The sequence below is a fragment of the Macaca thibetana genome, chromosome 5 (genome assembly GCF_024542745.1).
Source record: "Macaca thibetana thibetana isolate TM-01 chromosome 5, ASM2454274v1, whole genome shotgun sequence".
NCBI classification, from domain to species: Eukaryota; Metazoa; Chordata; class Mammalia; order Primates; family Cercopithecidae; genus Macaca; species Macaca thibetana.
Window position 1 is genome coordinate 132,964,757 of NC_065582.1, and position 24,668 is coordinate 132,989,424.

Genomic DNA, 24,668 nt, shown 5'->3' on the forward strand with positions numbered 1-24,668 from the left:
CCTGGGAGGTTGAGGCTGCAGTGAGCCAACATCGTGCCACTGCACTCCAGCCTGGCTGAGAGAGCGAGAGGCCTTGTCTCAAAAAAAATTTAAAATATTAAAATAAAAAAGTCACTGTCTTAAAACTATGAAGAAATAATATCTCTGCACTCAGGGATTTCATTCTATACTATGTCAGGATTATAGTAATTAATAACGTGTAAAATAATAATGACTTAGCTATAAGAAAGATATCTTAGGCCGGGCGCGGTGGCTCAAGCCTGTAATCCCAGCACTTTGGGAGGCCGAGACGGGCGGATCACGAGGTCAGGAGATCGAGACCATCCTGGCTAACACAGTGAAACCCCGTCTCTACTAAAAATACAAAAAACTAGCCGGGCGAGGTGGCGGGCGCCTGTACTCCCAGCTACTCCGGAGGCTGAGGCAGGAGAATGGCGTAAACCCGGGAGGCGGAGCTTGCAGTGAGCTGAGATCCGGCCACTGCACTCCAGCCCGGGCTACAGAGCAAGACTCCGTCTCAAAAAAAAAAAAAAAAAAAAAAAAGAAAGATATCTTAAATGACAGAACAATAATGTACTCAATAGCAACTAAGAGAGATTGTGAACTCACTTCTTTCTATGTATTCTTAAAAATAAGGTAAATAAATATTCATGCTGATTAATCTCATGACTAAAAATGGAGAATTATGTGCTACTTATGGATAAGCAGAATATATATGTTATCATTTGAAATGGAGTCCTATTAAAGGTATTAATCCATAATTCTCCATATTCTACCTCTGTTTACAATTTCAGACAAAGATGCTTTGCTTGCTTTTTAAATTCATGTTACCAAACATCGAGCCATTAGATAATTAATGAAAACCTGCTGTGTGGCGGGGTCTGAGCTAGGATCTGGAGTTGTGAAGGTGTACTTGGAGAGCTTGACAGTCGAATACAGAACCGAAATATAATGTGAAATACTCTATAATTAAGAAATCTGCAATGAGAGATTCATTCAGCAAATATTTATTGACCTTCTACCATGAGCCAGTTATTGTTCTAGAGAGAGATAAATCACTAGAAGTACATTACAAACAAACCAGCAAACATCCCTGCTTTATGGAATTCAATTTACAGTGTCATTGCAATTTCAATGAAAAGACAATTCATTCCTATTATTGCAAAATGTCAACACAAACAACAGAAAGTGGAATAATTAGGGTGGGACTTAAAAAATTAATTGGAATTTGCTGGGTCAGCAAGGAGGTGCTAGACATTGCTGGTGAAAGTGGCAGCCTTCTCAAAGGCGTTGAAGTAGACGGAGGTGCCGCAGTATCTGTTTACTCACAATACCCCTTTTTACTTAGATGGTAAGAAATTAAGAAAATCTAAATCCTGTTAGATAGTAGAAAATCCCAGGACATCTCTAGTATGCATCTTGTAAATTTTTAACCATTTAAAGATGTTAGTTTTTCTGTTAATAATTGAAAAAGTATAGACCTGATTATATTAAGAATGCTTTGAAAATGAGAATGAATTACCTTTGGACTTATTCATGAAGTGTCAAGAATGTCAGTTGAAGCATGGTGGTTTACAGATATAAAGTTGCACCAAGCACTGCTTCTCTTGAAATCAAATTATGTACCGGAATCAACAGAAATCTGCATGTTAAAGAAATGATTTTTTTCTTTGAATATAGAAACTTATTAAGGAAAAAATTCAAATGTAAAAACTTATTCAGGAAATGTATAATAAGGGTGACAAATACAGTACACTTTGGCACATCATTTTGCCTACAGATAAAGTCAAATATTTTAAATAAAAATATTTTTAAATGAAACATATATGTTGTAAATGTACAGCCATTTCATGAATCACAATGTCGGAATGCATTGTGATAAAAATTAATCTACTCATCTGCCAGCAGTGAAGGAATTAACAGATATTTCACTATGCCATACCAAACATGTTTTAGATTATATTCCTTTATCACAAAAAGGTACCAGAGAAAGGTCAGAAACTATTCAGAGACATTTATTTAATGCTTTAGAAAACTCAAGGACTCGAATGCAAATATGTAAAATGTATCAACTTTTAATAAATATACTATGGTAGAAAAATATATTCTTAAAAGCTGATCTTTAATAAAGGTTTCTGGTACCTTTCAACCCTAGGTCATGGCCCACTATCCTGAAAAGATGCTGTTCTAACTGGTTTAAAAAGTGCTTTCACATTGAATAAATATAATAAAATGCATTTATACAAAAAATCGGATAGTGGCTTACTATATTCCTCCAACTGATGACATTTTTCAGACATTTCCAAATTTACATGCTAAAGTATTTCTGTTAATAATGTGTGATGTAAAGTAAAATCATCATAACCCATTTCAAGCTATGTCATAATTGAAGGGCAAGGAGGAGGTAAGGGGACATCATTGGTTGCACTGTTTTATTTCTAAAATTCTTAAAGTAACTCTACATGCAGTTGCTACAAACAGAGAAAACCAAGAAAAGAAACTGTCCATATCATGTGAGCAATTTAAACACTATTAGTGAAGAGTTTTTTTATTTTTTTTTAAAGGGGGAAATTAAGCATTTTATTTTATGGTACAGAAGCTTAAAAAGTTAAACATAGTTAAAAATTGTATTTGTAAATATTCAAAAGTTCATATAGTTACATTTCAATTTTTCATTCTGATACTGAAATAGTGAACTATCAAGTTAAACCAATTAATTTGACTGCTAATTTCTAAAATGAATATGTTGACCACTTTGACAAAACCATATTTATTCAGTTATTTCGGTTACTAATCAGAATTCCATTTGAAGAAAGAATCTGCCCTCATAACATGCTGCTACCCTAGACAAACTTTTTGAGAAGATTTACATGCAAAATGGTAGAAATATTAGCTTAGCCTGAAATACTAAACATAGTGCTGTGATGTTGATTTGTATATTATTTCTCTACCAATTAGCACCCTAATTTCACAAAGAAATGTTGAACTTAATTTGAATTCAAATATAGGTTCCAAAATGCCCCCAAATACATTCTTAATTCTGACCTAAGGGGAATGTATTGAATTTTGTGAAGTGGAGGTCTTTGATTTCAGTTACATGGTGAGTCATAGTGCCTTTGTATTGAGTATATAGTGATCTTTTCTATCTTTTCATAAAATAAGCATTTCGAAAACTACTAACCTGTTATTCCATGTGCTGCACATGTTACGCATTAACTAGTGTGATTTTTCAAGCATCTCTTATATGTGACACATTCAGGACTACATTCTTTTGAGGGTCTTGATTCTGAGAGCCACAATTATAGGTTAGAACCCATTCTCCCTTTTTATTTGTGGTTCAGTTTTAATGTGGTCATGGTACACAGTCCCATGATTTACGATCAGATGGATTAACCACTGACTTATGCCTCACATAAGCATTATAAATTTATATGCATATCTTCCAGATGCAGAGAAAATGCAGAGAGATTTTCGTAATGGATTATTCAGACCATCTTAAGTAGGGAGAAGCCAATCCAAAGCAAAAACAGCTTTTGCATATGGCATTCATAGCTGCAAGGTTATTTTGCAGAAAGTGCTCAGATGAAGCAAAGATGTCCTTGATAAAGGCAAAAAATAAAAAAGCCAACAAACTATTTATAGCTGGGGCTGTCAAATTTAGAGTAAACCTTTTGCCTCTAACCACATTTGCTGCAGAATTCTTCTGGCTAATTGCAGGCTACTCCTACTTTACATGGAGACATCTGCACTATGGCACACCCTATAATTATATGGGAAGGGATCACTCATGATTTTGTTGATAGTGTATTATAGCTAAATCCTTTGGGTGGGAACAGGAGAATTGCATTGTTTCAACCTAGAGGACAAAAGGTGAAACTTTTAAGGAAGTAAAATTTTCTACAGAATAAACCATGCAAGTGTTTGGTGATGATGTTTTAAACTTTTTCTTAATTGCTTAGGGAGACCCTTTGCATTCTATGAAAGGCAGAAAGAGGGAGAGAAAGGTGTCTACACAGCCAAGATTAATCCCTCTAGCACATGTTGAAAATGCGTCATAATTGCCACCACCCCAGTGCAGGCCCTTATCACCCCTTGAATATTTGTTGCAAAGGCTTTTTACCGAAGAAGCGTCAAATCCACATTCTTCAATATTTTCTGAACACTAGCCAATGGCGCAATTTTACAAACTCTGTGTTTTCACGATGTTATACATCTCAAAAACTTCAGTGACTCCCATCCCTTACAGGACAGAGACCAGGTTTCCTTACTTGGCTGTCCTCAAATTCCAAAGGTTTCCCCACTTTTTCTTCCAGCTGTATCCCTTCCTAAAAGTGTGGTATCAATATAGTTTGAAATTGCCCGTGACCTCCTCAAAACAATTTTTTGGGGTTTGAAGTCCAGCCACATCACTTACCAGATACATCAGTGGGAATAAGTGGTTTCACAACTCTGAGGCTCAGTATCTTTACCCATAAACTGAATGTGATAATACCCTCATTTTTGGGTTTTGGTGAAATTTTAACATATAATATATGTAAAACACTTAAAACAGTGCCTGGAACATGAGTAAACACTAAAAATTTAATAGCTGTTTTTAGTGTTCTTGTTGTTTATTGGAAGATATACACTGGGAATCTTCTGGATGAGTTTTTCTTACAAAGATGTATTGTCTGGCAAGCTATGGTTTAATTATTTTTTGAATTTCTATATTTTTTAGGATGATCTTGCTAACAACATACTATTCATATTAACGTTCCCTACCCAGCCCTTGAAGGAATTTAATCAGAGTCCTCTGCTTAGATGTGCATTAACAGACCCATTTGCAATGGGTTGAATAATGTACCCCCCAACCCCTGGACACATACACACACACACACACCCCTCATGTCTATGCTGAACTTCAGAATGTGACCTTATTTGAAAATATGGTCTTTGCATATATAATTAGTTAAGAATCTTGAGATGAAATTGTCCTGGATTTACAGTAGCCCTACATCAATTCACTTCTAAGAAGAGGAGAAGATGCAGAGAGACACAGAGAAGAAGGCAACATGAAGATGGAGGCAGAGACTGGAGGGATGCATCTATAAACCAAGCAACACCAAGGATGGCCAGCAACCAAGCTAGGATAAAAGCATGGAACAGTTTTTCACTTAGATCCTCCAGAAGGGACCAATCATGCCCACATATTTTTTTTTCAGACTACTGGCCTCAGAAACTGTGAGATGATAAATTTTCGTTGTTCTAAACTACACAGTTTGTGGTAATTTGTTATAGCAGCCTCAGGAAGCAAATATGTGAGTATCATCGTATGCATCTTATAAAACTCAGTTCAGTTCCCACATACATGGTGAAAACCTCACTGATGAAATCACTCCAGCCTGATACAACATCCCCTGTTCTGAACCTTCACTGAAACATGCCAGCTGCCCCACTCACGTGGTTCTTACCTTCCTGACTTGTCTCTGTACCTGCATATGTCTGTCTCCACAGCAAGAATATAAACTTTGTGAGAATGAAGACTTGACCCTACACAGTTTATACCCTTTACAATAACTTCAGTAGTGTAAGTTATTATGAATGCGAATTGATTTATCCAAACCACCCTTGAACATTATGAGTAATTCATTTAAATTGCAATAACCTTTTACCAAGATATGTCTAATATTCAATTTCTATATTTGAAATAATAACAACTTTTCAGTGATATGTAACGTTGATACCAAGAAGCATATGTACCCAATAGTCATTGCAAAAATATACTATACTTCTAAAAGAAATACACCTAATCTATTTACTTTGTGGTCATCATAGTGTAGGTATTCTTTTAAACATGGTTTAGTTCTATAAATTGTGATTAGCTATGGTAATAATTTGCCTCTCACATTAATTCATTAGATGAAAGTGTTTATATAACTAAAAAATGTATCCTGAATTTGTCATCTAGTTAATATGATGGGCGTATTGGTGACTGTCTCACTGAGTTGTTAATAATTAGTGCTTTAACAACCATGGCCAAGGCCATGGGTTTGATCTCCTTTTATGGCTGGTTCGTTTCACTCTGTTTTGCAGCTACAGACTGTCCCTTTTACCACAGCTGACTGACTCGCAAATTTGCGGCCACTCAGGGAAGTATCCTACCACTACCTGGTCAGTTGTGTCTGCTTTGTGTTCAAAGGGCAGTGAGTTGAGAAGCTGCATTGCTGGAGAGTCAGTTGTAAAGGACTTCAAAGATTGAAGATAAGGCATCTGACACTTGAGACGTGGGGAGGTTAATCTTAGTGTAAAACTGAAGGCCCAGAGACATAGCTGGACAAAAAAGAGAACAGATAGAAAAGCACAATGAAACACACAGAGGGAAAAATTTGGAGAGACAAGGAACTAAACAAATTTGTAATAAAACGAGAATATGAGAAGAGGTAATAAATACATAAAATGCAATATATAAAGAGATATAAGCTTGAGGAAGGATTTTAAAGAAAAGGAAGCTAAAAACCAAAATGGTCACATGAAACAGAACTACAATAGCAGACACGCAGTTTCAACAGTGGGAAATGAAGTGATTTTAGAATATATGAATACAAAGAGTGATGTATTCATATATTCTAAAATTCCAAAAAGTAAGTTTGTAAAAATGGTGAACAGTATGTGTCTATGATCTGTACACAGGAAGATAGGTTGACCAATGCATCACAGCTAGAATTAACTGCCTTCCAATCTTCTTGAATTTTGATCAACTCTTATGTGCCATAGCTTCTCTGGCAGACACAGTCCCTGCCTCCCATGAGGCTACAGGTGTGGGTGCACACACTGACACTGTGAAACTACAGGGTGACAAGTGTTTTGATAGAGGTTTGTATGCCAAGGGCTAACATTACACATAAGAGAGTCCCCTCCCTTATCCTAGCATTGAATAAAGAAAATTTATCAGATGAGATGACACTTAAAATGAAGAAGGAGGCTCTAAAAAGTGCTAAAAGCACGAAACTGTGTTATGAAAAGCTGCTTTCATTTATTTCATTTATTTACTTACTAACTAAAAATTGAACCACTTACTATTTCCAAGGTACTACATACAGCTTGAAAATCTTTTAAGCTTTATGAACTAATGTAGAACTTGCAGTCTAGTACAGAAAACCAAGGTGGTCAAATTAGCATCAATAGAGTTACATTGGTTTCAAACTGATAAAAACTTTCACTTAGGAAACCCAGAGCATTCGTATTAAAAACAGAAAGTCTACAGAGGAAATGCTTTAGTTGATCAATTTACATAAATAGTTTTCATATTAGTTTATCCCAAAGCTTGGCTAAAATATGGTTGAGAATTCTATATTACTTATTACAAGGCATGTTATATTTTACATTTGGGTCTAATAACATCACTAATAGGATTTATAGGCACATTCATTGATGTCTATGGATATTACTATAAGAGATTATTGAAATTTCACATGAAGTGTTATATTTTCATTACAGCAGTCTATTATTCAACCTTCAAAAATGTTAAATCAGAAGAAAAAAGTTCATTGCTTTAAAACTTGAAAATATTTTAGCTGAACACTTTTTAATAGAACAATTTGAAACTATTTTCACATATTAAGATAGTTTCCAGTAGACATATAAAATGCTTTTTCTGCCTGTAGGCACAAATGTTGATATTCACATAAACATCTGTATACTTAATGAAAATACACATATTTGCACAGAGAAAAAAGTTTATATTATCAAAGTTTAGAATGTCATTAAATGTATAAGAAAAATTATCGCGGGCCTTTGGCACAGTAAATTTAGAAGCAATATTCTAGCACTCAATAGCTACATTTTTGAAAGGAAAATTTTCACAAACAAAGAAAAAAGGAATTTTTCTGAAGTTTAGAAGTGAATTCTTAAAACTATATTAGATTATTCAAAATATTTTTGTAAAAATCAGGAGAATTGTATATTAAACTATGGGGCAAAGTAATTCTTCATATGTATTTACAGAAAGGACATGCTTTTCTGTTGATCCTAATATAATTATTGAAAGCAGGTATCTTGTCCAAATAGTAAGTTCAGGGCTTGTGAATGGAAACAATGGCTCCCTGACTATATGTGTACCAAATGAGACAGAACATGAAGACTGATTCAATTCACACAGAATTCAGAAGTTAAAGAAACCAGAGTTCATTTAAACATAAATTTTGGGTGAGGAAATTATATATGTGATTAGCTGTAACAAGAATTATAAAACAAACAAAAATAACACCATCAAATCATTGCCAAATGTATAAGTGTAGATTTAAGGGCAAATCCTGATGCAGTAAAAAGTTTAATATAATTTATTACCCAGAAAAGGAAAAAAACAAAAGACAGTATTTTGAAGGAATAATTGAAAAGTCTTTATATTATTGTGAAATTTGTTTCATCAATTTTCTGGATTTATTATTATTGGTAAATAAAGAACATCTGAGTTTTTTTCTTTTCTAGCTAATAAATTGTGGTTTTTTTATTATTATACTTTAAGTTCTAGGGTACATGTGCATAACGTGCAGGTTTGTTACATATGTATACTTATGCCATGTTGGTGTGCTGCACCCATCAACTCATCAGCACCCATCAACTTGTCATTTACATCAGGTATAACTCCCAATGCAATCCCTCTCCCCTCCCCCCTCCCCATAATAGGCCCCGGTGTGTGATGCTCCCCTTCCAGAATCCAAGTAATCTCACTATTCAATTCCCCCCCATGAGTGAGAACATGTGGTGTTTGGTTTTCTGTTCTTGTGATAGTTTGCTGAGAATGATGGTTTCCAGCTGCATCCATGTCCCTACAAAGGACACAAACTCATCCTTTTTTATGGTTGCATTGTATTCCATGGTGTATATGTGCCACATTTTCTTAATCCAGTCGGTCACTGATGGACATTTGGGTTGATTCCAAGTCTTTGCTATTGTGAATAGTGCGGCAATGAACATACGTGTGCATGTGTCTTTATAGCAGCATGATTTATAATCCTTTGGGTATATACCCAGTAATGGGATGGCTGGGTCATATGGTAATTCTAGTTCTAGATCCTTGAGGAATCACCATACTGTTTTCCATAATGGTTGAACTAGTTTACAATCCCACCAACAGTGTAAAAGTGTTCCTATTTCTCCACATCCTCTCCAGCACCTGTTGTTTCCTGACTTTTTAATGATTGCCATTCTAACTAGTGTGAGATGGTATCTCATCGTGATTTTGATTTGCATTTCTCTGATGGCCAGTGATGAGAAGCATTTTTTCATGTGTCTGTTGGCTGTATGTATGTCTTCTTTTGAGAAATGTCTGTTCATATCCTTTGCCCACTTTTTGATGGGGTTGTTTGTTTATTTCTTGTAAATTTGTTTGAGTTCTTTGTAGGTTGTGGATATTAGCCCTTTGTCAGATGAGTAGATTGCAAAAATTTTCTCGCTTTCTGTAGGTTGCCTGTTCACTCTGATGGTGGTAGTTTCTTTTGCTGTGCAGAAGCTCTTTAGTTTAATTAGATCCCATTTGTCAATTTTGGATTTTGTTGCCGTTGCTTTTGGTGTTTTAGACATGAAGTCTTTGCCCATGCCTATGTTCTGAATGGTATTACCTAGGGTATTCAGTTAGGAAAAGAAGTCAAATTGTCCCTGTTTGCAGATGACATGATTGTATATTTAGAAAACCCCATTGTCTCAGCCCAGAATCTCCTTAAGCTGATAAGCAACTTCAGCAAAGTCTCAGGATACAACATTAATGTGCAAAAATCACAAGCATTCTTATACACCAGTAACAGACAAACAGAGAGCCAAATCAGGAATGAACTTCCATTCACAATTGCTTCCAAGAGAATAAAATACCTAGGAATCCAACTTACAAGGGATGTAAAGGATCCCTTCAAGGAGAACTACAAACCACTGCTCAGTGAAATAAAAGAGGACACAAACAAATGGAAGAACATACCATGCACATGGATAGGAAGAATCAATATCGTGAAAATGGCCATACTGCCCAAGGTTATTTATAGATTCAACGCCATCCCCATCAAGCTACCAATGAGTTTCTTCACAGAATTGGAAAAGGCTGCTTTAAAGTTCATATGGAACCAAAAAAGAGCCCGCATTGCCGAGACAATCCTAAGTCAAAAGAACAAAGCTGGAGGCATCACACTACCTGACTTCAAACTATACTACAGGGCTACAGTAACTAAAACAGCATGGTACTGGTACCAAAACAGAGATATAGACCAATGGAACAGAACAGAGTCCTCAGAAATAGTACCACACATCTACAGCCATCGGATCTTTGACAAACCTGAAAAAAACAAGAAATGGGGAAAGGATTCCCTATTTAATAAATGGTGCTGGGAAAATTGGTTAGCCATAAGTAGAAAGCTGAAACTGGATCCTTTCCTTACTCCTTATATGACAATTAATTCAAGATGGATTAGAGACTTAAATGTTAGACCTAATACCATAAATTATGTTTTTAAAAAGTAATGTATATTATTCTACATCTTCCAACCTGCTAGGATTGCTTATATGTTAGCTTATTCTCAAAAGTACTGGAGAGTTTTATTTAGTGCAAGAGTTTTTCTTTTTATGTCCTCCATCATTGCTCTTTCCCAAAGCTCTAAGTAGAAAACTACTTCTTAAAATTTTGGCAAGTGTGTTTGAACAGGTTGAACTCTATTACACTTCATCACTTCCATAAAACATATGAGCTAATTATGTTCTTTCCTTTAAAATGTTTATTGAGATGTTCACACGTGTTGCTCAGCAATCCCACAAACTTTTGTTAAAAGCACGTGCCTGTTTTCATGTTCTGAAAATGTGCCTGATGCTGGCATTTGGTATCAAACACAGATGGACATGAGTATCATCATGTCACTAGTAAAGCCATTTAAAGACATTTTTTTCCCATGTTTATAGTGGGTTTTGAAGTCCATTAGATAGTTTCAGTGAAAGGAGAATACTTGAGCCAAAGCACACATTCCATAGAAAAATATGTCAGAAATCAACTCCCTAGTGGATTTTGTGTTCGTATAATTCTTTTTTTCTAAGGCTCCGTAATTTGGGAATAATTTTAATGTGTCTGACTAATTTGTACTCTGAGTATGTGATTCAAAATACTTTGTTGGAGTATTTAGCAAAATTAGTTATTTTTACTTGCTTTCAGCTATTAATTTAAAATAAAGGTATAAAAATCTTTATGTCTTAAAAAAAAAGTTTAGCTGAGAAGAACTCTCAACTGAATATTGCTACTAGAAAAAAAGAGCATAGTAAAGCCTGATGTAACCTCTTACCTCCATAAGGACAAACAAGGGGAAAAAAAGGATTAAGAAACAAAATTTGCTCTCCAGATAAAGTCTGCATTGAAAATTCTGACCTAGATATCAAGGAAGTGCCTAAACGAATATAAAACCCAAAACACATACACACACAGCCATCACAAGAAATTGACCAATGCAATCATCTCCTACATTCACCAAAGCCATTTATCAAGTATGAATAAGAACAAATAAACCAAACCTGTCAAACATTTCATGAAAACCGATAGCCAAAGAAAAGTCTCAAACTCAACAAACAGAGCTGGAAGAACAAACTAATCCCTAAAATGTAGCACAAAGAAGACATGGAGATGGAAAATATGAAAGAAAAGCCAAAATATAAAAGATGAATTTACAGGTACTACTGTTTTTCCAATAGGAGTTGTAGATGACATGACTGAGAAAAATTCAGTGAAAGAAATAAGCAAAAAGAAGAAGAAAATAAATTTCCAAATTAAAAGCTTATATATATATATTCAGCTAATATATGTGTGTGTGTGTGTGTGCGCGCAATCAAGTGTGAAACAAAAGAGACAATTTTCAGAGTAAAGTCTCAGAAAATTACTAAGACCCTTCCTATTATAATTGCTTATATTTACTGTGATAAAAAATTGTATATCATCAATATGAAATACATTTAAGACAGAATATGACATCAAACACAGTAAACAGTGTTAAAAATAGGAAGTACTTGTGCTTATAATGAAGCGGCACAGAATAATGAGGTATTAGTTTAAGACTTAACAAAATGTCAGGAAATACAAGGTAGTAAACATATTACCAATCACAACAAATATGAATTAATTAAATTTATCCATAAAATACATGCTGTATTCATCAATTTGTTATAAGCATATTGTGGAGCCCTGAAATGATCTCCAAATCAAACATAAAAATGAATTAAAGCAAGCAGCAGAATGATATATAAATCATGATCACAATTATGTTTAAATGATATGTATATGTACATATGTATAAATTTGAATGCATAAGTAAAGGGCTAGAAATGTATACCCCACATTTTTAATGATGTTTCTCTCTAGGATAGGAATTTAACTAGGGTTGATATAGAACACTGTAAATAATTTTTTGAAATAAAATATTTTTCAATACTTGTAATATTAAAAATAAGAGAGGTTTTGCTACTTTCCAAAGATTTATGAGTCCATTGATAAAAATATTTTGAACCTAGAAAAATAAAACTATTACATATGTATTCATAAAACTACTATTTGAGGAACAATTTCTACAAAGAAACTTGTAAAGTCAATAAATTCATAGAGTACATCAAAATATGAGAATAAGATTTTAAAAACAGATACCCTCTTTGGAATAAAAATTCATATAAAATATGTGCAAATATTTCATAAAAGCAACTTACTCTGGCAGGTAATTTGTAAATGGTTATGGATGAAATTCTTCCAAATCTAGAACCAGTATGTGAATTGTAACAAAGATAAAATAAAATGTAAAATCTATATTAAGTCTGGAAAACTTCGAGAAGAAAGGATTTATTACTATTTCTTCAGCAGTAAAGGAAAATAAATCCCTTTAATATAGAAAATGATACAGTGGTACTCTTTCAATCTGAAAATGACTTTTTCCCTGATGTCAAACAAACCAAGAAACCTCCTGGGTGTCAATTTTGTTTCTAATGTAGCAGAGAATGTACTGGTCAGTCAAAACACATTTTAGTCCTCATGTCAGCTATATTTCTCAGTGAAAATACATATATTGGAGTTTGGTTTGCATGTCACTATTTTATAAATTGTATTATTATGAGGGCATCCCCAGCATTAAGGGAAAGATTGATAAATTCAAGAAGAGATTCAGACTCTGGACCCTTGATGGCCCATTCACATAAACCATGTAGTTCTCAACTGGAAACCATCAGGAGAGTGCAGGGGTGTCCAATCTTTTGGCTTCCCCAGGTCACACTGGAAGAATTGTCTTAGGCCACACATAAAATACGCTACCACTAGCGATAGCAGATGAGCTTTAAAAAAATGCAAAAAAACCTTATGATGTTTCAAGAAAGTTGATGAATTTGTGTTGGGCTGCATTCGAAGCTGTCCTGGGCCACATGCAGCCCGGGGGCCACGGGTTGGACAAGTTTGGTATAGTGCATGCTATTGCACTTCCCAGGATTGCCCTTTAGGTCAGAGCCACTCTCTGCTACAAGAAGTTGATTGCCTTCCAAGAATTACTTTCTGCAAAATAAGCTGCTTTGTCCCAGGTTAAGCTCTGTCCCTGGAGGCAACCTGTATGCAGTGATGGTGAGGTTGGGAGAAAGCATTAAAAGAGACTGGATTAAGAAAATGTGGCACATATACACCATGGAATACTATGCAGCCATAAAAAACGATGAGTTCATGTCCTTCATAGGGACATGGATGCAGCTGGAAACCATCATTCTCACCAAACTATTGCAAGAACAGAAAACCAAATACTACATGTTCTCACTCATAGGTGGGAACTGAACAATGAGAACACTTGGACACAGGAAGGGGAACATCACACACTGCGTCCTATTGTGGGGAGGGGGAAGGAGGGAAGGATAGCATTAGGAGATATACCTAATGTAAATGACGAGTTAATGGGTGCAGCACACCAACATGGCACATGTATACATATGTAACAAACCTGCACATTGTGCACATGTACCCTAGAACTTAAAGTATAATAATAATAAAAAAAGTAAAAAAAAAAAAAATTTTTTAAAGAAAAGGGCCTATCCCGTTGGCCCTAATTAGGACATCTCTGAAGGCCATCCCAGCTGCACAGACCCCTAGAGGATTAGTTGAGCCATTTATTGCAACTGCATTATAAATCAACTTCTCCCTCTGCCTAGTCCTGTTCCCCTACCCTCCATAAGTGTTGGTCCATTGAGCACAGCCCAGAAAAGCTCCACCATGTAAATACTCATATAAAAACTGCTTATAACATTCTCCATGCAAATGTTCATCAAAAATCTGCTTACAGGGAATGCTGTGTAAGACAGAGGCTTTCTAAACCATCTTAAGTTCAACAATGTTCAGCTTAAATTTTTTTAGTTTTCTTCCTTTATATAAACATTACTTTCATTTTTTTACTAAAGTAGTAAATGTTTATAACAAAATGCAAAATTACAGCAGAACACGAAGAGATCCTTTTTTAGATAGTTACAGAAACATGGCTGCAATTAACATTTTCTATATATAATAATTTTCTTATAAAAATAAAATCATTTAATGAAATGCATAATAATCTATATTTTAGCTTAGTAAAATATGAATGGTTTTAATCCCATTATGTATGTTCATATCCTTCTGAACTGCTACCCAATATTTCAATGGAAGAATGAACTACATATTTACTTAATGGACTTCTGATTGCTTGAAAAATTCAGCTATGAAAATGCTTCTGCAGAAAATATCCTTGTGTATACATGTTAATGCAGATTCACGAAAATTTCCTGAAGACACGTTTCTCTATGTAGAATTCCTGGAGCAAAGGGCATGCAGAAATTTAAGGTTGTGATTTCTCAATTTTCCTACAGAAAAATTACATTCATTTGCTGACCACACGTGTTTGAGAGTGTTTGAAAGTTATCTTTCATTATGCCAATTAAAGCCATAAAAATATATGTTGTTTTAAATTCATTTTTCGTAACAAGTAAGGTTGAATATTTTCCATGTGTTTACTGAGTATTTGTGAATTTTCTATGATGACCTGCATATTCATTTGCTCGTCCATTTTATTTCTGTTAGGTTAAATGTATAGTTTTCTTTATTAAATTGAAGAGTTCTCTATATATTAAGAATATATTACATAGTATATTATTAATATGAAAACTGATAAATAATACTATATTTGCTATTAAAAGTTTGTATTTTATGTTTTATTAATATTGACATGTGAATAAATTAAAAATAATTGATTTTACAAGATTAATATGAATACATTAAAGTTACATTACAAATTCAAGTACATTAATGTGGTCTTCTAGACCCCAAAATACACATTAGATTCCCTTGGTCCCTTATGTCATCATACAATCTTTCTTCATGGATTCTAACTGGATATTCATTTATGTGGATACATATTTAATAAAATAAAAATTTGTTTAATTCTATTAGACTGGAAGCTTCATGAGAGCAGGTACCATCATCAGTGATTCACATTTAGGACAAATTTGGCACATAGCCTGCAATTATAATTATTTCTTGTTCAAAAGCATTTTTGTATGTAAGTATAAACAACTATTTTTTTCCAATTTTCTCTAATTTTCTCTTTGCCTCTTAATTGTATCTATGTTTCTTTTTAACTTTCTCTTTGTGGCATTATTTTCTTCTAATGCTCTTATAGTTTTGTTTTCTTCAACTTTTATTTTAAGTTCAGAGGTACGTGTGCAGGATGTACAAGTTTGTTACATAGGTAAACGTGTGCCATGGTGGTTTGCTGCACAGATCATCCCAATGCCTAGGTATTAAGCCCAGTATCCATTAGCAATTTTTCCTGCTGTTCTCTCTTCCCCACCCTCCTGCCTCTGACAGGCCCCAGTGTGAGTGTGGTTGTTCCTCCCTATGTGTCCATGTGTTCTTATTATTCAGCTCCCACTTATAAGTGAGACCATGCGGTATTTGGTTTTCTGTTCCTGCCTTAGCTTGCTGAAGATGATGGCTTCCAAGTCCATCCATATCCCTGCAAAGGACATGATCTCATTCCATTATAACTGCATAGTATTCCGTGGTGTATAGATTCCACATGTTTTTAATCCAGTCTATCGTTGATGGACATTTAGGTTGATTCATATTTTAGTCATCTTTATCTCAATTTTAGAAAGTAATTATTTTGTTTAAATTTTGTTTTGTTTGGTTCCAAATAGTTTGTCATCTTTTTTCCAAGAGCTTTTATTAAATAAACTGTCCTTTTACCCTTTCTTTGAAATACTACCTCCTTGTATACTAAATTATTTTATACGTACTTGGGACTCTTACATTGTATTTGGCTCTGCTGCTCTATCTGACAATGCCTTTGCAATTACATGAATAGTGAAGTTATTGAAGTTTTACAATCTTCTTTACATTAGTCACTCATTCATTCTTCTTTCTAATGCATCATTGGATAGTCTTACATTATTTCAAGGACATACAAAAAGTCATCAAACCCCCTTCACCTCTCTCACCAAAAGAAATTTGAATGTATAATAATTTTCCAAAATGGAAAGAAAATAGATCAAAGAGAGCTACCAAAACAGATTTGGAATTTATAACAGTTTGCCATAAGACATTAGAAATAGTGAGTTGTCACATGAAAATGTCATCTAGGGCCATGGAAATGTACTATGTATCTCAAAATAATTTTAGAGTCTTCTAAACAGAATACTTAAGTGTAAGTAGAATCAGAAACACCTAATATATTGAAGCACATTGAAGGGAGATAAGTTGAAAGTATCTTGGAACAGAAAATAACTTCTCAGCGTTATAAGTGGGGTTTGAATAGTGTGTACATGTAACTCAGAATGAGACAGATGATCACTTAAAAGGATATAGCAATAATAACTTGTGTACCTTTTTGTATAGTAGTAATAACTTAATAAAAAGAAAAAAGGGAGGAAGTAAATTTTTAGAAATGATACATATGTTTATGGCATGATTATATTGTCTGTATAAAGTGAATATGTGCACTTTTTTGAATGTCAATAATACTTCAATTAAAATATTTTGGGTTTTCTGTTGTTAAAAAAAAAAAGGATTGATGGGCATATGCAATGTAAGGAGAACTGGAGAGATGTGATTTTCTTTAAGTAAATTAGGACGTCACTATGTATGAAATTGATTTAATGTGAAGCAAGAGAACGCCGGAAGTGATAACATTTAAGTGATGAATCCTCAGAAGAAGTTATGTAGGATTTATGAAAGCTTCAAGCAGAGACAATATACTCTGTCAGAGCAATAACAAATTTAGAGAGTAAAAAGAGTGATTATCTGGGGGCTACAAAAGACTCACAGGAGAGTTTTAGAACAACATTTGTATAAAAGTATTTGGAACTAAAGGCCAAGCCTAGTTCTGTGAATGCAGATGACCTAGGGCTTCTGGTTAGGAGTGTTAAGAATGTTGACTGAAAGAGGAATTAAACCAACTGGTAGGTTTTGGAAACAGTTGAGAGAATGGAATCAGATAAAAATGAGACTAATGAGCTAGTGATATCCACAAGACATAAGTAAGTTTTCAAGTGAAATAAGCCAGGTAAGTGGTCAAAATTAACTTGATTTCTAGACAAGTAAAAGGGGGGAACAATGCTAACTGATGTGGAGGAATAAACTGAATAACTCATGAAAACAGTAAGTAGGGAAGCAATAGATTTATTCACTTAGGCTAAAATAATGATCTCTATGTAAACCGATTTTAATTTTTTTTTCTAGTTTCCTAAACTGAAAAGATCTATAGGGGAACACCCCAATTCATGAAATCCAAAAAAAGTTTTTGCCTCAGTAAGTACTATGAGATCCTTAATATAAGACTGAAAAAAGTCTTATATTAAATTTAGAGCCTTATATTAAGTTTAGGGTCTTACATTAAGTTTAGACTCTAAAAAGGGCTCCATCCTTGAAACTAATCAAAGCCTCAGGAGCAATTTTCATAAGATTAATTCTAAATGCCAAGCCAAAGTTCTTGAGTTCTCTACATATTCTTGGAAAGCTAAGACTTTTTTCCCCTTCTTATGTTGTTGTTGTTGTTTTTGTTTTCAATCTCCAGAGGGTCTGAAAAGCAGTAAGAGAATTATATCACAGCAGTCAAAATAAATAGTAAGAAAGCTTGAAACAAATATTGCTTTCCTTTGCTTCTGAACACACCTTTAATACCATGTAGATTTGTATATTGATATACATTTAAGAAATATAGACAGGTATGTAAGTATTTCAACATCCTGTAACACTATAATCTTTCATGATGATATTATGATTATTCACATTCCTTCTTCTAATTAGACTAAAGGTCAGGTCTTTATGCATTCATTCATTCATTTAATAAATATTTATTGAATTTCTACCATATGAAGCCTGTTCCAAGCACAAGGATACAAGAGAGAAAATGAAATACAAAAGCTCTTTCCTTAGGAAACTTAAGAGATGAGACAAAAGCTAGAGATTACTGAGAACAGAATCAGATCAGGAGTAAAAGAGAGATGGGTGTCATAGAGAAATATGCAACTACAATTTGTGGAGCAGGCGAGTGGGGAGAATGCTCAGTGTGTTTAAGGAACAGCAAGAAAGCCAGTATTGCTGGAGCATAGTGGGGCAAGGGACGGGTAGGACCCAAGGGTGGGGAGGGACAGAGGAGCCAGATGGGTCATTAAGGCCTTAGAGGGGATTGTAGCAGTTTCAATTAGAAGAGCCACGTGGTCTGAGTCATGTTTTAAAAGGATCCCTATGGTTGCTGCAAGTCAGTGTGGTGGGTGGGCAGACAGGGGCTGGAAGGACAGAATCATTCTCTTTGTGTCTGCATTTCCTTGCCTGCCGTATTGCCCAGCACACATTACTGTTTCAATTAATGCTTATTGAGTGAGTGAATAAATGAATGAATAACATTTTATGGCTGATGATAGGCTTTCAGAATATAATACATAGAAACTTCTTAAATAATAAACTGTGATTTGGGATAACACAGATCATTATTGAGAGAGAAATTGTGTAAGCACTGAGCACCAGTTAAAGGATTCCCAGACTAATAATCCTGAACCACTGATAACTTTACCAGATCCTTTTAAGTGTAGTGAACCAGGTCCAGAATATTATTAGAGTAGTTATCAGGCAAAGTGTCCAAGATGATCACAGACCTGATTGATCATAAAAGAGTTGCACTAAGTGACTTCAATAAAGTAGTGATTCTTTCAGTAGAAATTGTTCTTGACTACTGTAATTGTTATTAAATTTGATACACACTTTACCATGAGTAATCCTACTAACTAAACCACCATCCTTCCTGTGCATTATAATTTAGAAATTAATCACAGAACAATCTTGATAAGAAAGATTCATTCTTGTTCTTGGGTCACTGAAAATGTAAGTTGAAGAGAAAAAGCTTTTAAATTTAAATAGGTGTTTATTTCTTCTTATTCAGCTTTGATTAATAGGTTTGAAAAACAAAATAGTTCAAAATCATGGGAATGATTCTTCACTCCTTTAATAGTAACCCCCACCTCCCTCATTTTGGGAAAACAAATTATACAAACAAGCTTCTAAAGAAAAGAAATGCTTCAGAACTGGGCAGAAGATGTGTTCTCCTGGTAAAAGAGAAAATGAAAAGTGGCACACCTGCTTCCAGCTGGGCCCCCCTTCGCAAGTCTCACACGGCCTCTCCATGTGAAGTCTTGTCCAAGTCAAACAAGTAGCAATTTTAAAGTAGCACCTAAAGAGGAACTTGGGCAGGATTTGCCAGCAAAACCCCAGACCCTAAAAGTTCCTGCTGTACAGGCTTTATTTTCATTTCCTTGACCCATTTGCAGAGACTTGTTAGTGATGGCCAGCTGGGCCTCCCTGTACACAGCACACGAATAATAAACAGAGGCCAGCTGACACCCAGAGACACCTGCAGAGTACTCACAGTGCAGGATTGTTCATCCAAGGGGAAACATTTTGATGTGGGGGTGGGGTGGATGCATAGCCATCCCCTGGCTCAGTACGCAACACACAGACACACAGACACACACACACACATACATACATACCTGAAAGAAGTCTACTGTGGACTCTCCTGAGGGCCTGCTGAGCTGCCAAGAGAGCTAATAAAAAAGAACCACTGACGGTGGTAGCAATGTGTGAAAAGGCCTCTGTAGGTAGTCATCCCCTTGTATCCCAAGCACTTGGACTTGGTGAAATTAATTTTTCAAAAGTTTGGTAGAAACTTCATGCAAGCCTTTGCACAAAGACTTTAATGCACTGAGCTTATTATTCCAGTTTCTTGGGATCCAACTCCTTATTTATTCATAAATTACATATTTGCCAATGAAAATACTTTGTTGAAGGTCTGATCAAGCAGGTGCATTCAAGTAGCCTGAAAAGCCTTCACTAACATTTGAAAACTTTTCAGAACTGGATTTCTTGGAATTGACAAGAAAAGTCTTTTTTAAAATTCCATGAATTCACATTTGAAATGTTTTTATAAATAATTCAGAAAATATGATTTAAGTTAATGATAGATCACGGGGAATATATACAATAACATTCACTATATGATGAAAGTAGTTTGTTTCAAATCTATTTAAATATAATAATTAACATCTTTAAGGAGCCTGCTCAGTATTTAAAATATTCAGTACATTCAATGTTTTTCACTAATCTTTACTTATCATAGGAGAAATAAAGAAAAGCTGATTTTGTAACTGTGCAGCTTCAAATACCTAAGATTCAATTCACTTATCATAATATTTTTGAACTGGATAAGATCTATGAGAGCATAAGCACAGAAAAATATTGAACCCAAAGTTGTATCATGATGTAACCAAGGACCGCATAAGAGGAACAGAGTTACCACAAAAATTGGATTCCAATATTCTAATACAATGTGCTCATTCTAGGAAATTGTGTAGCCTGATTTATCAATGATACAGTAATCTTCTGTAAGAAAAATGAGGAATTGGCCCACACTGCATACTATCTCTAAAATTACGGTTGAGTGATTCTAGCATATTGAAATATTTTGTTTTTGTCTCCTTTTTTTTTTTTCTTGTTACCAAAGTGCATCTTTCTGATGTTTTTTAAAACCACTTACATCAAGTTTTAGGAATAGTCCAAACCATTCTTGGACAAGGGAGAACACACCAGCTGCACTTTAAGCAGCAATGCAGCTGTATAAAGTATGTGAGCATGACCTGAAGCTGGAAAAAAGCCAGTTTGTCTTAAAGAATTCCACCTGGACCTACTTAGCACCTCCTATCTTGCCCTAACCTAAACACATGCCCTTGGTCTCCTCAGGGACAGGAATGGAACCTGGGGAGAGAAAGAGGCTTAGGACTCTGTGTTGGCAAGATCATTCCAGGGCTTTTCTATTTCCTGTCTCACTCTAGTTTAGGCCTTCACCTGCCTCCCTTTTTGCTCCAACAGACAACTAAAACTCAGGGCCAGTAATTACACTATATATTGATAAATCAGAAAGTATAGCATTTACCCCACTTTTAAATTGTTTTTATGAAATAAATCCAAGGAGACCCAGAGACCATATTTCATTGCATATAAACAGGACAGTCAATAACTGGGCTGCAATTCTTATGTAGGTACATTGACTCAGCTAATTAAGGAAAAATTTTCATTTTCATACTCTTCCGTATACTAGACCTTAAATACAGACACTACTGTCATTCATCCAGCAGCTGAAATGATATTAAAGTTATTAAAATTCTTATAGAAGCATCTTCAGGAACCTCATTATGTTTTCATACATTAATTCAGCAAATGCTAATGACTGTAACTTATGCTGACTGAATATCTACCTTATGCCTGGTACTAGGTTAAGTACTCTGCATAGATATCATGTAACTGTTACAGCAATGCATGAAGTAAGTACTATCCTTATCCCCCTTTTCTAGATAAAGATACTAAAGTTCAGGGAGGTTAAGTTACTAGCACAAGTTTACCTAGCACTAATTTTTAGAATTAGTATTTGAGTAGAACCTTCTGTAAACATGTTAATGATAGACTCTATGAACTAGCTGTGTGAGGGTTTGCTATAATTTTTTTAATGTTTCATATTTATAAATTTTTATAATAAGATGTCAGAAGGCAAACCACTTTTATTTTCATTCCCATGAAACTTTTATTGATACAACGTGATGTGCCTCATTTGATATTTATTTGGAATGACATTATAAGCATCAATGCAAAATATAGGTACTAAGAAGATTCTTATAGGTTGATGGAGTAGGAAGCACCAGGAATCTGTCTTCCCACCTAGACAACAATCACACTGGCAGATTGGTTTTGTATGAATTCTTTGTAACTTTTAATTCTACTGAAGGCTTTAAACTTTCAGGAGATGTCTTGCCAGTAAATTGCAGATAATTTTAGTAAATTTTAGCTTTTAGCTCAGCAGTGGCTACCTATCCTCTACCTCCAACCAAATTGCAGATAGCTGTGCATGTTTATGGAGCAGTTTATACATGGTTTTCAGGAGCTAGAGTGGGCAAAAAGAAACCTGTTCTACAGGTGTTAGGAATTTGTGCTCTGATCACAGATTGCTGCTTCTGATCACAGAAGTACAGACACATAGGTAGGCAGCTATTGTTGCACTCACCCTCTATGCATGATTGTAAGTTCCTCCCCCTCTGATTAAAACAACTAAGGGATTTAAAGGGCCAGTGCCTTGTACTCTCCCTTCATTTTTATCGTTCCCCCTTTTAGAGCCAGACATTCAGATATTTAAAAGCAATTATATGTATGAAGGAAATTAGAAAGTCACTGCACATGGTCAGGGAAAGGTATAGAATCGGAAAAGATGTGAAAAGACCTTAAGTTTACATGTCAGGCATGACATGAAGATGAAGACATATTAAAGCTAATAAAAAATGAAACACAATAAAGAAAAAAACAAAAACAAAACCCCTGGGAAAGAGGGAAAATTTTATTTCCAGTTTTAACACATCATTAGTTTCAAATATCCAGTTTTTAACAACAGACTCACAGGGCATACAAAGAAACAAAGTATAGCCCATTCAAAGGAAAAAAAATTCTCCAGAAAGAATGACCAGATGTCAGACCTACTAGACGAATACTTTCCTAAAAGTTCTTGTTATCTTAAAGATACTCAAAGAACTAAATAAAGACATGGATAATGTCAAGAAAAGAATGTATGTACAAAATATATAAACAAAGGGATATAAACCTACAGAAACCAACAAGATGTACTGGAGCTAAAAAATACAATAAGTGAAATAAAAAATTACCAGAGAGTCTAAAAGGCAAATTTTGACAAGCAGAAGAGTGAATCATTGAACTTGAAGATAAGACACTGGAAATTATTACATCTGAGGAAAAAAAAATGATTGAAAAAAAGTAAACAGCACCTAAAAGACTGGTGGGATATCTTCAAGCAAACCAACAAATGCATTATGGAAGGATCAGAAGGACACTAGAAAGAGAAACAGGTTATTTGAAAAAACAATAGCCAAAAGCATCTCAAGTTTGATAGAGACATGAAAGTTAACAAGGATATCCAGGAATTGAACTCAACTCTGCCCAAGTGGACATAATAGACATCTACAGAACTCTCCACCCCAAATCAACAGAATGTACATTCTTCTCAGCACCACATTGCACTTATCCCAAAATTGACCACATAGTTGGAAATAAAGCACTCCTCAGCAAATGTAAAAGAACAAAAATCATTACAAACTGTCTCTCAGACCACAGTGCAATCAAACTAGAGCTCAGGACTAAGAAACTCAATCAAAACCGCTCAACTACATGGAAACTGAACAACCTGCTCCTGAATGACTACTGGGTACATAACGAAATGAAGGCAGAAATAAAGATGTTCTTTCAAACCAATGAGAACAAAGATACAACATACCAGAATCTCTGGGAAACATTTAAAGCAGTGTGTAGAGGGAAATTTATAGCACTAAATGCCCACAAGAGAAAGCAAGAAAGATCTAAAACTGACACCCTGACATCACAATTAAAAGAACTAGAGAAGCAAGAGCAATCGCATTCAGAAGCTAGCAGAAGGCAAGAAATAACTAGGATCAGAGAAGAACTGAAGGAGATAGAGATACAAAAAACCTTCCAAAAAATCAATGAATCCAGGAGCTGTTTTTTTGAAAAGATCAACAAAATTGGTAGAACTCTAGCAAGACTAATAAAGAAGAAAAGAGAGAAGGAACAAATAGACGCAATAAAAAATGTTAAAGGGGATATCACCACCGACCCCACAGAAATACAAACTACCATCAGAGAATACTATAAACACCTCAATGTGAATAAACTAGAAAACCTAGAAAAAGTGGATACTTCCCTGGACACTCACACTCTCCCAAGACTAAACCAGGAAGAAGCTGAATTCCTGAATAGACCAATAGCAGGTTCTGAAACTGAGGCAATAATTAATAGCCTACCAACCAAAAAAAGGCCAGGACCAGACGGATTCACAGCCAAATTCTACCAGAGGTACAAGGAGGAGCTGGTACCATTCCTTCTGAAACTATTCCAATCAATAGAAAAAGAGGGAATCTTTCCTAACTCATTTTACGAGGCCAACGTCATCCTGATACCAAAGCCTAGCAGAGATACAACAAGAAAAGAGAATTTTAGACCAATATCCCTCATGAACATCGATGCAAAAATTCCTCAATAAAATACTGGCAAACTGAATCCA

At 34.9% G+C, this 24,668-nt stretch overlaps 1 protein-coding gene and 1 long non-coding RNA gene across 2 annotated transcripts in view; one reads left to right on the top strand and one right to left on the bottom strand.

Annotated features, from left to right (window-relative positions):
* Positions 1 to 2,315, bottom strand: part of LOC126955443 (uncharacterized) — a 41,319-nt gene extending 39,004 nt beyond the window's left edge. The window contains exons 1-2 of the long non-coding RNA XR_007725928.1: positions 2,267 to 2,315; positions 1,523 to 1,642 (exon numbers count right to left, since the gene is read on the bottom strand). This is a non-coding gene — a long non-coding RNA (uncharacterized LOC126955443). The remainder of the gene's footprint in view (positions 1 to 1,522; positions 1,643 to 2,266) is intronic.
* Positions 1 to 24,668, top strand: part of CFAP299 (cilia and flagella associated protein 299) — a 650,508-nt gene that overhangs the window by 483,252 nt on the left and 142,588 nt on the right. The gene's annotated exons all lie outside the window — the stretch shown is intronic.